Source organism: Protopterus annectens, chromosome 1.part2 (assembly GCF_019279795.1).
Source record: "Protopterus annectens isolate FY-2018-M chromosome 1.part2, PAN1.0, whole genome shotgun sequence".
Classification (NCBI taxonomy): domain Eukaryota; kingdom Metazoa; phylum Chordata; order Ceratodontiformes; family Protopteridae; genus Protopterus; species Protopterus annectens.
Window position 1 is genome coordinate 752,277,032 of NC_056727.1, and position 14,770 is coordinate 752,291,801.

Genomic DNA, 14,770 nt, shown 5'->3' on the forward strand with positions numbered 1-14,770 from the left:
ATTGCAGTCTCTTGTATTTATACATAAGATTCTCTAAGTTCTTGTAATGTGAAAAAAATTCCGGTAGATTTTGAGTGCCATTTGCATCCTGTTGAAAAGCCTGTGAGTCCACATTTAAAAGCGGATTAATTGGTACTTCCAGGATCCTCAGAAAATATTGGTGATGACCATCAAGGGGTAACTCAGCAGGTATATCCTCCATCGATGCGTGTGTCCTTGTGCCGAATAAAAGAAAATAAATATGTATAAAAAGAGAAACGGCTTCAGGTAAAACCCAGGTCCACAATACCAGAACTATATATAACCAAAAATACACCGAGGTACCACACAATAGCGTCTTTATTACACAAAAAATAAGAACAGTGGTGAGCGCTTTTGCAAAACTAATTGCTTCATCAGACAAGAAAATAAAAGACTCCATTGCTTATATACAGATGGAACCATTGACTCAATAACTAGGCAGAAATTTATCATGGACATTTCAATGGACATTGAGTCATTATTTACCAGTATCCCTAATACTTGGGGTATTGAAATGGTTAGAAATGTCCTGTCAACAAATAGATGTTTTTCAAATAGTAAGATACAACTTATATGCAGTTTCTTAGAAATTATATTAGAGAATAATGTTGTTATGTTTGAAGAACAGGTAGCTTACATCCTTCTAATTTGGGAACTGCTGATTGAGAGCGCAGTGTCTGTTATTCCTAAAGTGTATTAGTTCTGGTTTATGCACTTGGGCTTCAGGCCAGTTATTTTACATTAAGAATGTTCGTGGTCTGCACTCTTGTGGGAGGAGAGGCTGGACTCTGCCCTTCTGAGCTGGGAATTTCTGGTTAAAGGTTTATAGTGCCTGCATATTTGAACTGTTTCTTACTGAAATTGGTACACCTTGTTTGCTGTAGCATAGACTAGATCCAGGCCTGCTGAATCTAGCTTTGTTTGCATGCTTGTTGTTTGTTTGCTTGTTATTTCCCTGGAACACTAATTCCACCTAAAACGCGGCTTCTCAGCACTTCTGTGGATCCCTAGTGATATTTGCATTGCTTACTGTACTTATTTCCTTGTTTCACTTGAAAGAAAGTTACTGTTTGTTGTTTTTGCATTTAAGTTACCTGTAACACATTGCACTTAAGTTACTTGGCACTTGCTCACTAAAGCAATTATATAAGTCAGCACTAAAAATTAAAAGCACTACACCCTCACTCCCCATTGGCCCTTGTTTTCAATTATAAAGGAATTCCCAATATTATTCTAGCATGTCCAAAGGTCAGTTGTCAATCTCCTCACCGGTCCAGCTGGTGAACCTGGGAATCTTGAGGCAATGTTACAACTGCCTCATGTACACAGACAACCCTCTCCTCCTCCCAACAAATTCCAACACATGTGAGAGATGCAACCATATAGCCAAACTGGAGGCTAAGCTCTCTCAACTCAGTACTGGCATAACCAGTCAGGAGGAGAAGGAATCCACACTCACTACAATTCCAGTCTCACATAGACCTACAACGACAGCAAACCAAACACATAATCACACAAAACATACTCAGAGGCTCTAAATAAAGATCTGCCTAAGCAGCAGAGACCTCCAAAGCAGACACCCAAACAACCGCTACCCCAAAACAAAACACATGCAACACATATCTCACAAAGCCAGTGTGCCGAACAGTCACAGCCCTTAAGGCTAAACAACACACCTGATACACTTGTAATAGGTGACTCTATCATCAGGCACACTGACGTCCTGCTCACCAGGCTGAACAAGGAGAAGGTCATGGTGAGCAGCCTGTCGGGCGCTAGGATCCGCCACATAACACAAGCACTCAGGTCACTCCAAGGCAAGTACAAATATGACTCAGTCATTGTCCATGCTGGTGTGAATGACCTGAGATGTACCTCCCTGGACTACATGAAAAGAGACATAGAGGAGCTCTCTGAGCATATAGCCCAGGCCGGTATGACCCTGACCTTGAGTAACATCTTACCCTCACCAAGAATGATGCCACAATATGAAGACAAGATGATCAATTTCAACAATTGGGTAAGTACTGGTGTCATTCAAAGGGGATCCAATGCCTGTTAGCCTGGGATGATATGCTCGACAAGCCACGATGCTTCGCTAGGGACGGCTTGCACCTGTCACCCCTGGGCTTTCGAATATTGGCAAAGGCTCTTGCTATCCCCATAGTGAATTTTTTAGGCAAGTCTCAAAAGACAAACCCACCTCCATAGGTATCACAAGGGATAAGAAACTAAGAGTAATGCTACTCAACGCCAGAAGTCTAAACCTCAAGATGCATGCACTTGAAACTCTCCTTAGCATGGAGAACATCGATATCTATGCAGTAACAGAAACCTGGTTCAGGGCTCCCGAGAGCACCCCAGCACTACCAGGTTATACCTCATACCATGCTTTTTGGCCCCCAAACTTGGACCGAACCACAAAAGGAGGGGGAGTATCGATATTCATCAAAGATACCCACACCTCCAGGTTGGTGGCAAAGCACGAAGCATCAGAGACTATCCATGTGCAACTAACAGTGGGTAAAACTGCCTTCCAGTTTATAGCCTGCTACAGACCACCCTCCCAAACCCAGGAACACCACTCGGCCTTCCTGAGAACACTGGAAAATATGAAGGTCTCTCCAAACACCATTATATTGGGTGACTTCAACTACCCAAACATAGACTGGGAGTATTACTCTAGCTCCAACACCCTAGCCCAAAGGTTCCTAGAATTCATAAACTCAAATGCTATGGAACAACTTGTTACCACTCCCACAAGAGGGGAAAACATACTGGACCTGATCATCATCAACATGGGGACTCTATACTCCAGACCAGAAGTGTATCCCTCACTGGTAAGATCAGACCATAAACTGATCTCACTGGATATTCACATCCCAACCCCACCTCCTGCCCAGAAAACCACAGTGAAAAACTTCTCTAAAGCAAATTTCACACTCCTCAAAACCGAGGTGGAATCCTTCAAAGCCCCCGGGCCTGTGGAAAATACGGCCCAGACCGCAGAATCATTTAAAAATGCATTCTATGAACGCCTTCAGGAATGCATGGATCATGCAATCCCAAATAAAACCAAGACCCAATCCTCCAAAGGCAGATTTCCTGTCTGGTGGACCCCAGCCATAAACAAACTATACAATGGAAGGAGGAAGCTACTACATGATAGAGCAAAATCCCAAAAAGGGAAGGCATCTCTGATCAGTATTAGCAAAAAACTAAGGGCACTCATAAAATCGTCTAAGGCCAGCTTCGAGAGAAAAATTGCACAGGACACTAAGGATAATCACAAGGCTTTCTTCAGTTATGTTAGGAACCTGGGTGGGAATTCCCAGATATGCTCAGAATTAGTCCAAAATAACATAAAATACACCGAACCAACAGACATTGCCAACATCCTAGCTGACAGGTTCAGCGCAAACTTCTCCCCCCCCTCCCCACCAAAAGGGCAAATATTTATCCAGCAGAGTGCTGCCCCCCCCTGACATCTCAGATGCTCAGGTAAGAGCCGCCCTCTCCAAAGCAAAAAACACAGCATCAATGGGACCAGACGGTGTCCTGGGCTGCGTCCTACATGAACTCCAAGAAGAGCTAAACCCAAACATAAGACTACTGTTCAATCTCAGCCTTACTACAGGATATGTACCCAAAGAGTGGCGTACATCAACAGTGGTCCCTCTCCACAAAGCTGGTGCCTCAATGAACCCTGGAAACTATCGCCCCATAAGCCTGACTAGCTTGGTCTGCAAAGCTATGGAAAGGATCATCATAGACCTCATAAATAAAGATATTGGGGACCTACAGACACTGGATCCTACCCAGTTCGGCTTTGTTAAGGGCAGATCCTGCCTCTTAAACCTGGTCGACTTCTTTGAAACAGTCAGCAAGGCCATTGACAAAGGGAAGGTGGTCCACACAGCCTACCTGGACCTCGCAAAAGCCTTTGATACAATACCCCACTCGGGCATTATAGATAAGCTCACCAGCTTAAATATAAACCCCTATGTCACTAGATGGATTGCAAACTGGCTCAAGGACAGAACCCACATGGTTAGAATTGCTGGAGCCATGTCAGACTCCAAACCAGTTACAAGTGGCATCCCACAAGGCTCAGTCCTGGGACCTCTCTTGTTCGGTATATATTTCTCGGAGGTACAGGCCAACACAGAAGGACTGTGGCTGACCAAGTTCACAGATGACTGCAAACTGGGCACCATAATCGACTCTCCAGCCGACACAAGCTTTCTCCAAAAAGGCCTCATAGAAACAGACAACTGGTGCCAGAGCCATGGTCTCAAGCTAAACGCCAAAAAGTGCATAGTCATCCCCTTTGGCAAAAACAAAGTGCCCACAAATTACCACATAGGTGGTAATCCATTAAGTACCGAAGAAGAAATTAGGGACCCAAGTTGATAGCAATCTCTCATTTGACAACCACGTGGCCAAAATGGTTAGAAAAACATTTTATATAGCCCACCTAATCATGAAGGGATTCACATCTAGATTAGGGGAGGTCATCGTGCCTCTTTACTCATCCCTCATCAGGCCCATAATCGAGTACAATGCCCCTTTTGGGATGTACTTTACCAAACACCTGCAGCAACTGGAAAGACCCCAAAAGTACCTCACCAAGAGGATCAAAGGGCTCAAACAGATGCCATATGCTGCCCAGTTAAAGAAACTCCAGCTCTACTCAGTGGCATACCGCCTGCTCAGAGGCGACCTGTGCCTGACGTATAAAGCCATGTCCAACCCGGAATTAAGGGACATGCTGCACCTCAAAAAATCCAAATCCCATCGAGCTACACGCTCGAGAGACTTGAACCTCAGCACTGAAATAAATAGGACATGCTGGAGGGACAGATTCATAACCCAGAGGCTCCCTTCACTCTGGAATAAAATGCCAGTCCAGGTTAGGCAGAGTCCCTCATTGACGCTCTTCAAGAGGAATCTTGATGAGTGGATGGGAGATCATAGGTTTACCCCGGGTATCACTTCTGTGTCACTGTTAGACAGAGGCACAGTATACTAACCTCGAAAAAGGGCATAGCAAAATTTATTTAAAATGGGTGGCGAAAGCCAAACATACTCTGGCTAGGCTTATAAATGCCCTACGGCAGATAGTCTAGCGTGAACCTATGAACCTATGAACCTATGAAGAGAATTTTTTCCTGCAACATGTTGGCGTGGCTATGAGCACTCCTTGTGCAAATAGCTACGCCAACCTTGCACTAGTCTGCTGGGAAGAAACACATATACTTTCCAGTTTGAATCCTTTCTTACATCAAGTGTTATGGTATGCACGTTTTGTGGATGATGTTTTTATTTTATGGAATGGCAATGGTTTAGATTTTGCATCCTTTGTTGATTACCTGCATACCACCACTGACTTTTTAAAATTCACATACCGGCTATCTGCAGCTGAGATTGATTTTCTTGATGTACATCTAGCTAAAGCTGAATTTAACTGCTTCAAGAGTAGCATCTTCCACAAACCAACCAGAAAGAACACATACCTACATAAAACTAGTATGCCTCCCAGGCACATCCCGAGAAATGTATTAAAAGGGCAAGTTTATAGGACATTAAGATTACATGATGATGATGAGGATGCATTACTAGCATTAAATAATTTAAAATTTGAGTTTATAGCTAGAGGATACCAACCTGATGAAATTAATAAAACTATATCTGATGCATGGCATATGAGATCAACTAAATGTAGACCTTATTTTAACAACAACGGGGTAGTTCCATGTAATAATCCATCTAACATAAACTCTAGGCCACATAATGAATTTAGAATAGTGTTACAGTTTGCGAGTGACGTCAACCAATATGTTGACGTAATTAAGAAACATTGGCACCTATTACAAGAGGTACCACAGTTGCAGGTTATTACCTGTAATGATCCACTATTCAGTTTCAAGAACAATATGTCACTCAAGAAGCAGTTATGTAACAAGGATGTGCCTAAGAAAGCCATCCCTTCTTCACGTCAGGGCACTTTTCCTTGCAGGTCATGCAGTGCCTGCCCCTATATTTACAGTATAAATACCTATGTCCACCCCACCAAGCATTTTCAGTTACAGCTTAATACTTATGCTGATTGCAAGAGCACTGATGTTGTCTATTATTGTTTTTGTCAGAAATGCCCGGTGTTTTATGTAGGTAAAACAAATAGATTTCTTAAAGGCAGAATTCTAGAACATCTTTGTGATGTCAAAAATAAGAAACCCACTAATGCACTCGCCCAGCATATTATTAATACAGATAATTCACATTCTTTAAAGTTTTTTGTGCTACAGCGCATACACAAAAACATTAGAGGAGGGGATATAGAAAATTTTACTGAAAGCTGTGAACAGAGATGGATCATTAAATTGAATGCAGATAAATATCCAGGCCTTAATGGCTCTTCTTCCTTGGTTCCTTTCTTGAAAGCAAGACGCCTCAAACATGTTTAATTTTAGGCACCTCATACACCCATTACACTTTATTTATATTTATTCATATTTTAGAGAAATAGACTACTTTTAGTTATACGTACACATTTTAGATAGATTTTATGACTATTTTTATCCTTTTATTTTTCATAGCTACAGTATTTATGGAGTTTATATCTATGCACATTACTTAGGTCTTTTACCAACAGTTTTGTATATAGTTTTTGTATGCAGTTTTTATATGCATTTACATGCAGTATTTTATATGTGTCTTTTATATGCAGTTTTCTCTATATGTAGCCTTTTCTACATTTATACATTTATAAGTTCTATATAGCTTTAATGCCTTAATTGACCTATGACATCAGGGATTGAGTCAATGGTTCCATCTGTATATAAGCAACGGAGTGTTTTATTTTCTTGTCTGATGAAGCAATTAGTTTTGTGAAAGCGCTCACCACTGTTCTTATTTTTTGTGTAATAAAGACACTATTGTGTGGTACCTTGGTGTATTTTTAGTATAACATGTCCCTGCATTGGGACACCATTACTGTACTGTAGATTGGAAAGGACACCATTGTGTTACACATGTATGCATGTATTCAACACATCAGCAGAAGACATGTCATACTACATGTGATTGGCAAGGTCATACGCCACACATCAGGCCGGTGTACTGTAAACCTGAGCTGGTCTGTGGCACCATTGCAAAGTAGGGACAGCCATGTCAAACATGTGTGTACAGCCACATGCACAATGTCAGGGGTAGGCGGAATAATGTTGAACAGACATGCACTGCTTTGGGGGTGATATGCAAGCTAGGGCTCAGGCAAACATAGTATTCAGTTGACATACCCTTCTGCTCATGTCCCCACACATGGGGGTATTGGCCAACACAAAGCATCAGTGGCAGATGTATAAAGGTCAGCGATAGTCTGTTAACATGCGGTGTATGTTGCACACACCATGGTAGTGCGGTGCAATGGTGCATAGTGCATGCATTGTGTTGCAGGTATGGGGTATAAGCTGCTAACACAAATGGTGCAATACAGGTATGTATGCTAACCACTACTATAATTGTGTAAGGTGCATGCCATCTGCTATAAGACATACATGCTGTTGTGTGCAAGTCAGGGATGTATGATATCTGCCACTATAATTGTCTAAGCTGAATGTCATTTGCCATATCACCTGCATGTTGCATGCTGTTGGGTGCCATAGCATGTGTCTGTGTGTCTGTGTTGTATAACATGTAATGTACAGTTCTTGTCTACCCCTCACAGGTGCTGATGTAGGTGTGTTGCCCTCCTGCAGTCCACCTGATTTTAGTGTCCCCACAGACTCGAGCAGTGATGATGAAATTATGATTGAGGCACAGGCAGGGTTGTAAGGGGCTGAATCTTTGCCATTGGTTGCCATTCCACCTGTATCCCCCTCATCCTTGCATACAGTTCCCCTGCCTACACATACCCCAATACCACTGGCCATAGAGGAAGGACAGTTGGCGGGTGGTAGCATGGAACAGGGAAGTGTGGAGACTATGGAAGGTGTGCCTGTACACCATGATCCCAGTCAACTGACTGGTGATGTCCCACATGGCATGTGCCCACTGCTGCTCGTAGGAGGACCACTGGCCAACATGCCCCTGTGAGATAAAGCACATCAGCTGGAGTCACCAGATGCATGTTTCAGGCTGTACTGGAGGCACAGGCATGTGCTGAATGGCACAACAGAGAAGGTCTGAGGCTTCAGAAGTCTGCTGTCCATTCATTAACTGACAACATCCAGGCAATTGCAAATGCTCACCATCATCTTGCAGATGTTTTGGATAGATGATTGGGTGACATGGTGGGAGTCCTTGACAGTGGCATGTCAATCCTCGAGCGTGGAATGTCTGTGCTGGAACATCTGGTGGGAGTGAGGCATCGGGCACGTGGACGTTGGTCAGCTACATCACCTGTTGAAGGTCTACGGGAATATGCTACTGCACATGCCCGCTCCCATAGTGGCAGTAGCAGCAGCAGTGCAGCTGGTGTTGTGCAGTCCACACCAGGGCACAGCAGGCCATATGCACATGGTCTTGGATGGTCCCAACAGGGACACGGTTCCAGTGGATATGTGTCATCAGACAGTACTCAATCTGGACCTCTGCCTGGCAGTGCCCATGCAACCTCTGGCAGGTGCAGGTCACATGGCCATGGCTTGACACCGTGAACTGTGAAACCTGCCTTGTACAGTTTGCAGCTATCAATAATACCCCTGTGTAGGCCAGCCACATGCCAGACCTGTGTGCATGCATACACACACACCAGAAGCAAATGTAGGGCACCTCAACACACACACGCTTAACATCCACACAAGCCTAATGATATCACAGGCCCTAACACACACACACGATGTCATCCAATGGCACAGCCTGAGCCTCTGGCAAACATTATCACCCTGTGCGTATGATGATGCCTGTGCTGCATCCCTGTCATCCACACCATCGATGCAAGGACATGCTCATATGGTCTGATGCACAGGGTGAACATACTAGGTAGACAATTGCAGAATAATATTGTTGAGTAGTGTTGACAGGCAGCAGACATACCATGTATTACAGTTTTAGAATGCATTTTGTATGTTTGACAGTATGCATCATGTGTAACAACATTAACAGCATGTTGATCTTGATGTTCTGCCTTCCTCTTTCAGGTGTAATTGCATGTGCCAGGGGATGTCAGTGTTTGCGGTTAGTGTCCCATATGTACATGTTGACTACTCACAGGTCCATTTGACAATACCTGCATGTGCTTTATAGCTTCCACATCACAGTTATAATATCCCATGTTTCAATTATGTTTACTGTTCTAATGATCCAAGAGCATGATAGCTGTGTAGTAAGCTACTGTGTTCAGAGCCATCACATCCATAGTGGATGACATCACAGGTATAGTTACCTAGAGTGGGGAGGAGGTAAAAGAGTGGTATAGCGGATGACAAGGGTAAAGGCCAGTGGAAATAGTGGTGTCTCATTGGGAAGCAGTAATACCCACTGCCATGACAGGATGCAAACACAGACACAACCACACACTCAGGGATTCACAGACACAGTAACACACACTCTGACACACACACACGGTTGCCAGTGTTGTGATGAAAACCTCTGCCTATGTGCAAATCATCATTATAGTACTACACAATTACAAGGCATGCCACAGAGATTACACATGTACATGTAGTCAGAATGGCCTAAGATCAAGGACATCGACAGGGATACTACAGTGCAGTGAGTGTATGTGAGAAGGGGAGTTCATCTCTAGGCTATGTAACAACAAGCCACACCCCAGGGTGTACATGTTAACAGGCGGTTAGAATGCCCATCTAAGATTGATGATATCAACAGGGATACTAGATTGCATTGAGTGGATGGAGGGAGGGGGCATTAACATTTCAGTATGGTAAAGTACAGCCTCACTCCAGGGACCGGACAGCCATACACACACACACACACACACACACACACACACACACACACACACACACACTGTGGCATTCACAAAGATGTACACCTATGTCACACACATACAGACACTTGACATGTGTGAGGTCCAACCACCTGCCTATGCCTTTCTTTCTACACTTCACTCTGTACTGATGTCAACAACAGTGTTCAGGAGAGTGAAAACCATGTGGGATGTATTCCCAACCATATGTGACATATATGGACACACACACACCCACATGTGCCAGTATTGTGAATCAAACACCTGCCTATCTCATGATAGGTATTACAGAGGTACAGCACTATCGCATTTGCTACAAAGCATACTGACTCTTTCCTTTGCCAACTGTGCTGATATATGCACAATATATGCACAGGGAAGGTACTACTGTCAAAGGTGTCAAGAGGTTTGCCTTCAGTGTCACCCTTACTGCATTCTACATTGTCTGTCTTCATTTCAATTAACAAACCCATACCTTAGCAGTTACACAGGTTATTGTAGGAATGGTTGTAACACACATGTGAGCTCTCCTCAGTAATCATTTATCTGCAAAGAAGCCCCACCACTTAGTAGTCATGTCCAAACATCTGTCCATACCTCATGTACAGCTTACTGTACTTTGAGCATATCACCATATACAGTTGGCAATGTTGAGGCTGCATTGCAACAGCATGATGTACTAAGACAACAGTCACCTTCAAACATCAGACACTGCAAATGCATGGAATCTAAACAAACATCAATACAAGTGCACATATGCGGTCTACATCAGTAAGTGGACTAGCAGGTCAAGAGGATACATTCCACACCTTCCCCATGCCATGTGTGAAACATAGCTGAGCATTACACCATAATGGATGTTGTATTCATGTACTGGTAGGACACAACCACCTTCACTGAGTAGCCAAGTGTACATATATGACAACAGCACATATCAGCAAGACACACACAGCATTATTCCATGTCATGCTCCTACAAACTGTTACTTGACAGTTCCATGGTGAAGCCAGAGCACTGTAATGGTCAACAGTGAGCACATCATATTTGCCACACACTCATGTTTACTGGAAGAGTGCCAGCAATGTGCTCTGTTAGAGCTAGGCAGTGCACTCATTCAAGCATGTGCGAGGTCTGTGGCTTGTAAAAATCTCACCTCAGCACGTACTGGCTATTGTGGTACTAAGGCTAATGTCCAGATAGCACACATTATGCATGGCTTGCAATTGTTGACATGGGGTATATGTAGGAGCTGTGAGCATACATTGCTGTACATGTCATAGACATATCACCTGTGACTACTCAGAAACATACAGAGCAGAGCTGGATTTCCCTGCTTCTGTCAATACAGGCCTTGTGTAGGTCCTATGATCCTGTTATTTGGGTATGTTTGTAGGCATTGCATTAGGTGGACATGTCTAATGACATGCATGCCACATGGGTTGTTGTATGATATGATAGGTGTCATGGGTGACCAGTAGAGAGGGAATATTACCTCTGTTAACATAGATATCAAACCTTATGTACTGTTAGCATGCTATCTGCCATGTGCATATATGTAATGAATGTAGCCACCTGTATGTAGAAAGGAATACGAAAGCTATGGTAATGTCATTTATGTTGTATGAGTGTGGGATGTACATATCCAGGGCAGGTACAGTTAGGTCATATACAACCATGATGGTGTTGTTTACTGGTGTACAGCAACAGTCAATTGTGTTAATGCTGACAACATCCAAGGGACCCTGGTATGTGTACAACTGACCTGGTTACAAACAGTGGTATTATTGCATTGCATAACACTTTATACAGCTGTGTCAGTACATGGGTACTTTGCACAGTTGATGTAGGCCTAGGTTATCTGGTGGTCTACCATATTATGTCATACCACATATGGATGTGTGTTGGTAGTCTGGGGACAACGTGGTGGATGTATATGAGGATACAATCTAGAATGCAGTGTTTGCCACTGTCACCTGTACCTGACTCATCTGTGATGAGTTATGTCGGAGTAGTGGTCTTTACACGTGAGTAGCCTTTATGAATATGTGGACACCACCACCTGGAATGGTCTGTACCAGTGTTATGGTCCAATGTCTGAATCTGAGTTATATGGTGGTAGTGCAATTGTGCACTACAAAGCCTTCAGCCAGGTGTTCCTCACTACACAGATGTCAGTATTCCCCATTGTAGGTTCTACGTTGAGCAAATGGATTACAAAAGCCACACATCTAGCATTGGTTAGGATAAGCATCCAATGCAATTGTCTTGTAGGTGTCAGGGTGTTACTTCTGTGTGTAGGACTTTTGCCTTGGAATGTGACTATATGTGTAAATGCAACCTAGGTATTATCCACACTCACTTGAAACATAGATGCATGTGCTCTGTGATGAAAGCTTGTCATTCAGTCATGATAGTCTGGAATGACAGACACTGGACAACCTCATAATAACAGCAGGACATTGGCTCATTGTTTTGGTCTAGCAGTTGCCACTCATAACATGACATCACTGCGAGTGGCAGTAATGTGCTTGGTAGCAAATGCCACATCTAAGGTGATGGACAGCAGCAGACGTTGTGTATATGACCAATGTGAGATATACTTAGTGCAGCAGTCCTGCTAATAATGACAACTACTAACACAACCGGGAGAGGTCATCTTGACACCTGCACCTCAGTACCATTACACAATGTGGCTCACACATTATGCTTGCACATGCCACTGTTCCAAGTATAATGCCACTGTCCACAATCTGCTATCAATGTATGCCTTTCAGGTCAGCAAGGTGTGTGACACATGCTGTAGGTAGCACCCGCCTGTGTGTCCCAGTTAACCTATTGTCTGTCACGTCCATACATACATGATTGTGTATACTTAACATTTATATGTCAGTACTTCATGTACATGTATGCATGTGTATCACACAGCACAGATAGAGATATATCCTTTACGGGCCACATACAGGTATCTGGTAGTAAATCAGTATGATGTTCATATATACTGACAGATAAGATGTACATAGCTGTAAACCTGTGTGTTTACAATAGGAGTCCATTACAACATGTTCTCTACATGTAAGTGTATGAGCATGCACACTGTGGCCTTCTGTGGTTAGAATCGGAGTGCATCCCAAACAGCCCTGTGCTACTAAGTGTATGAGCATACCCACTGCCACCTTGTGTAATTTGAGTCAGTGCATCCAAACAAGTCCATTGTTTCTAAGTGTATGAGCATGCCCAGTATAACCTTGTGTAGTTATAGTCATAGTGCGTCCCAAATGGCCCTGTGCTACTAAGTGTATGAGCATGCCCACTGTCACCTTGTGTAATTGGAGTCAATGCATCCAAACAATTTCTGTGATTCTATGTGTATGAGCATGACCACTGTAACCCTGTATATATACCTCTCAGGCCTACCTATGTCTTACCTGCAGATGATGTGTCTTGTTTGTGCATACAGGTTGTAATGGACTCCTACTTTAAACACACAGGTTTATAGCTATGTATATCTTGACTGTCAGTATCCCTGTTGTTGTCCTCAATCTTAGAAGGGCATTCTGACCACCTTGGAATGTGTAATCTCTGTGGCGCATCTTATAACTGCGTAGTATTGTAATAATGATGTGCAGATAAGCAGGAGTTCTGATCCCACCACTGGCAAGTGTGTGTCAGCAAATGCCTGGGTGTGTGTGTCAGCAAGTGGCTGTGTGTGTTTATATTTGTGTCTGCATCCTGTCATGACAGCGGGTTTTGCTGCATTCCAAAGAGATACCCCCTTTTGCACTGGCCTTTATCCTTGTCAACTGCTAAACCTCTCTTTTTCCCCATCCCCCTCCCCCCTCCCCATGGTAAGTAATCAGTCCTGTGATGTCACCCAGCTCAGAGGTGGAATCAGAGTAAGTGTAATTGTATGCGTTCTGTGGCACATACCCCAAATGCATACCACTGTACTAGCTATCTTTACATAGGCAAGACGTGTATGCACAATACTGGCAAATGTGTGAGTGTGTGTGTTTGTGTGTGTGAGACTACCCTGTAGCCAGGCATACACATCTGTAATGTCTTTTAACATGCTGCACACCATGGTAGCCATCTGTGGTGACTGGAGTCTACAAAGTATTACATAGTTAGGAATGGAAAAGACTACACAGTCAAGATTGACTACAGTTGGGTATGTTATTTTCCTGTGCCACTGTTGAGCAGTGACACAGAAGTGGTCGCCAGGGTGTAAGTCCATACCCATCATTCTCCCACTCAAACTCCACAATCCCTGGGGTAGATTACATTAGCCATCATTCCCCACCCCAAACTCCACATACACAACAACCATCCCTTCTCTGGTGAACTGATTAAGATTTAAATGTTATAAAACAAGAGATGCCTCTGTTTTTTTACACGCCAGTTCCTTTGGAACCCTTCTGTGTCACAAAGGGTGTTTAGAAATGTGTATATATATATATATATATATATATATATATATATATATATATATATGTGTGTGTGTGTGTGTGTGTGTGTGTGTGTGTGTGTGTGTGTGTGTGTGTGGGTGTATGTGTGTGTGTGCGTGCATGCACACATCCCATAGGTGCATATTATATATATATATATATATATATATATATATATATATATATATATATATATCTTTAGTTATGACAGTTGTACAGATGTAGACTTGTCTATGTTGTTTCACAGAGTACAGTACATTCAATGGTACTGTACATATGTACACAAAGTGACTGTCCCATTTGTTTTCAGTACTGTGGAATACCTGTAGTAAGATGTGCATTATAAAATCCATTAAACATGTATACAACC